General features: G+C 32.2%; 1 pseudogene; it reads left to right on the top strand.

Moving 5' to 3' along the window:
• The first annotated feature begins 3,725 nt into the window (after positions 1 to 3,725).
• Positions 3,726 to 4,186, top strand: LOC117283443 (annotated as a pseudogene).
• The last annotated feature ends 409 nt before the right edge of the window (positions 4,187 to 4,595 follow it).

Consider the following 4,595-nt stretch of genomic DNA (forward strand, 5'->3'; position numbering starts at 1 on the left):
AGGGGAAAGGAAAGAAGAGAAAGAAAAAAATTGAAATTAAAATGGAAAAAAAGCTTATGTATATGAGGGTGGAGGGGTTGAAGAGAGGTCAGGTAAATTGGAAAAAATAAGAATCAAGATATATCATGTGCAGGTACAAATTCTCAGTGATGAATGTGATCATGGGATATACCTAAATGTACCAATAAACTCAATAAAATTTTTTTAAAATCTGTGGCTTTTGCAAATCACAACTTTCTTTTGAAAGTGAGAGAAAATATTAAATATTTAAATTCTTAAATTTTCATAAATGTAATATTTGATAAAATATTTTACTCTTCAGAATGTAATGTAGTGGTTAATGCAGACACATAATGTTTAAAATGCAACCATAATAACTGGATTTGATTATCAAAACTACTATTTTCTACCCATGTAACTGAGGAAATACCCATACCTTTTTTGTGCTTAAATTTTCTCTACATTAAATAAGCTTACAGTACTCCAACCACTTTGTTGCAGCAAATAGGTTAATAAAAGTGAAGCATCTATATATGTTTACACATGTATAATAAAATGCCACGTAAAGCAAGGTTTATAGCCAGTCAGAATGAAACATGACAGTTGTTCTCCAACTGTGTGCCAAGGGTGTAACAGTGGTAGAAGGTTTGCCGAACATCCACAGGATCCTGGGTCCTATTCCAGCAGTCTCCCCTCAGAAAGTGGTTGTCTAATCAGAGTTGTTCTTAGAATAGTTATAATAAGAGTATTTGTTATGTAATTTAAAGTAACAGACTGATTAAAAAATCTGACATTTCCCAGAAAAGGATTAAGTTACAAAACTGGGGCATCATTCTCTATCTCTTCCAGTTCAGGGTCGGTTCTTCTGCAGCCAGCTTTTTTTTTTTTTTTTTTAGATGAAATATTCAGCCCTTTGATGGAGAGTGTCTCAATTTTCTACGTACATTTTTTAAAATCTGTGTTTTGAAATTCTGTGCATGCTACTTTATTGCTGACTTAATGCTAGTAAAAAGTTTAGGTGGTTCTTGGCAATCAGCCTCCTTGGTGAGGCCTCCTATTTTTTAGTGCCCTATTTTGTGGTGTGTGATTTAATCAATGTTTTAACTGTGAGTCAAAAGTACATATTTTATGAAATCTCCTCAAAGGTTTATGATTTTTTCTTTTACTACTAATATACAAAATGACCATTTTATGTCTCTAATGATTGTGTCTCAATAGCCCAATACAATTACTAATAGAGAACTACACTGGCCAAAATGAGCTCTAATATAATCATTTCTAGCCCTGAGTTGTGGATAATTCAACCTGCAGTGCTGATGTACTCAGTTAAACATGGTGGATTTGCATACCTACAGTCATAGATATGTACCTAAAGAGACCAACTAGTATTATGAATAATAATTACTCAATTTTGCTATTTATCTAGTGAAAATCTGAATTCTGAAAGCTTTATATAATTTTTCTCAGGTGCTCAATGCTAATGAAAGAGAAGAAATTTATATGAATTACTTAAGCTTGTAGGAATTTGAAACAGTCTGCCAAAAGTAGAAATGGGACTATGAAGTTTGTATTTTAAAATTTGTTTTTTTCCAAAAAGATCTATTATGAAATCTATTTTTCAAAAATGCATTGCAAGCAGTTGATGCTTATCTTTAGAGTATTACATGGTAGTACTTTATGTATTCTTTGTACAATAAAATAACAAAGGCTACATAAATAATGATTGAATAAGAATAATGGTAATATGCTTTGTCCTTGTTTATATCCTTATGCTGTGGTTCCAACTTAAATGATCTTCTATTCACTTTTATATTATTTATAATAATTATATTATATAATTATAGTATTTGTAATTTCAATAATTTAGGGTATTAAACTAGTTCTGCAGCTAGAGGACAATTTTAGATTTACTACTATGATTATATATGTTTTTAACACCAAAGATGCTGAACCACAAGGACTGAAACAAATATAGATTGAATCATGAAGAATATAAATTGAGCTTCTTGCTACCAAAAACCATCTATTCAATAAGTACAACCCAAAGTATTTATAGATCCAACTGGCTTAGAATACACTCTCTGCGTTAGTCCCTGACAAATCTATAATTAGAGATATTCCTCTGGGTTCAGGCATTATCACAATTGTTACCTGGAAGGTTAAATTGCTACTGTGCATCAGCCTAGGAGCACAGGATCTTATCAAATTATGCAGCTTAGGCAATACTTTGAAAGAAAAAAAAAAGGACACTGAATAGGAAACCACAGTTTTCTGGATTATTCTGGAAAGGGTAATTTAGAGTGAAATAAAATGATGTATATGTAAATGAAAATAATTAAGACATGTTATGTATATGTACAAACTCCCCATGAAGACTGTAATCACTATGTACTGCAAACATATATGAACAAAAAAATTAAAATGAAAAAAGTATTAGCAAAAAAGTAGGGGTTACCTCTGATTAGAAATATTATTGCATCTAATTTTCTAGCTGATGAGTGCAACTATGCATTATTTATAAAACTGTAAGTTATCTCAACTTAAAATTTAAAATTTAGACAGTCTTAGGACTTAGCAAGGCTGTCTCAATCTTATAACTTCTTTCTGATTTCAAGTTTATTTACACATTTTAGTCACATTATACTTTTTTCCTACTTTTTGAAAGCTTTTGTGTTTAGTAAGATTATTACTTTTATGAGTCCCAAATAGGTGATTTATTTGTGATCAGAGAAGAAGGAGACACAAACTTATTACTTGAGGTTGTATTTCCTCAACAGATTTGATTGACGGCTCTTCCATCTGGTTTTCTTTGTGATCAATGACTTACGTGGATGAAGCAGCATGACCAATGGCAATAGAGCTCGTTACTAAATTAGTATACCAAGTTCCCTTTCATTTTAGTTTGGTTTCCAAAGAGGATGTTTATCTTATATGTTCGTCAATAAAACTAAATAATTTTGTGGTAGTTATTTTCAAAATTTCATTTACTAAATCATAAATCTAATTTGGGTACAGGTTATATGCAAATATATTATTAGAATTGGTGTAGAGGTGAGATGTAAAATTTAATTTTGGGTCTTTAAAATAGTTTCAGTTTATAGGAAGGAACAGATTTATAAACACAAAGTTATAAAAATGGAAAAGAAATGAAATAAAGAGATACGGCTATCGAGTAAGTGAGCCCACATTTGAAATTGGAACCCAAGTCATTATTTGTACTGTGGTTTTTCAAACTTCATTTCAGATAATCCTACAAAGATATCATAAAAGGGACTATTTTTAAAATAAAGATAATCAAACAAACAAAAATGCATTTATTCTAAAAATATACATTTTTCAAATGTAAAATAAACTTGAAGAAATAAAACATGATTCCTCAAAGCAAATAAACATAAACTTATTATTTATTCTTCCACCCTCCCTCCCCTGGGATCATGCTAAAAAATACAAAACCAGAAACAATCACAACTTCTTGTAATCTACATTTTAACGTAATGAATTATAAACTGCTTTCTAGGTTAACAGTCTCACATTTCATTTATACATTCACAAAAATTACAGAGAATTAATGATTATGCAGTCCTGGTCATTGTCTAGAGAGACAACAATATATGCCAAAGATAGATATTTCTGATGGTGTGGGGTCATACTAGAATTTTCGGGGGAAGAACTGATTGTAGAGTGACGTCCTTGGCATGGCTGCAGGGGAGCCCACGGCCAGAAAAATGGCTGATGGAAAGGCAGGAGAGGAGAAGCCTGGGAAGCCGAAGACAGCTGGAGCCGCCTGAGTAATAGAGGGGAGAGTTCCAGTCGCAGGGCAGAGAAGCTGCAGACCTCCCAACAAAGCCTACAAAGATCTCCAAATTTGGATTTGCCGTCGGTAGTCAGACAACAAAGAAAGCATCAGCTATATCCATCAAGCTTGGATCAAGTAAGCCTAAAGAAATAGCTCTAATTCTTACTCCAAAAAACGTTTCAGGAGCAGCAGCTTTTAACGAAGATGAAAATAGTAAAGGAAATGCCTCCAAAAGCAAAGATGAGGATGAAGACTATTGGAAGGGATACACCAACACCAGCTGGACCAAACTCTTTCAATAAAGGAAAACGTGGGTTTTCAGATAACCAGAAGTTATGGGAACAAAATATAAAATCTCATCTTGGAAAAGTCCATGACCAAGACAATTAAATGACGTGTTTTGAATTGGGGTGTGGGTGGATGTAAAGTTAAAAGGAATAGTTTCCTTTTTAAAGAATGGTGCAAGACTACCTTTGGAGAGGCATTTTCTTTTTTTTTTTTAAAGATTGAGTGGTACACTATTAAGTGAGAATTTGAAATTGGAGGTAATTTATGTTTTATATACAGATTTCAAGAAATTTGCTAATTTTGTAGTTTCATATGATTAGTTTCCAAAGGTTACAGATAATAAAGAAATCAGAAGTAGTACTTTTTAAGAATTGCATTTTTTGACACAACTATTAGCACGTTAAGAGGGAAGCGAAAAATTACTGTCTATTTAAAACTGTAAGCATTTACTGCTGAATTAACTCCCTCATTACCTAAACCATCTGGCTCTCAGGAATAGCCTTATAAGAGA

Source organism: Fukomys damarensis, unplaced genomic scaffold (assembly GCF_012274545.1).
Source record: "Fukomys damarensis isolate Sample0158 unplaced genomic scaffold, DMR_v1.0_HiC HiC_scaffold_26, whole genome shotgun sequence".
In the NCBI taxonomy this organism is placed as follows: Eukaryota; Metazoa; Chordata; class Mammalia; order Rodentia; family Bathyergidae; genus Fukomys; species Fukomys damarensis.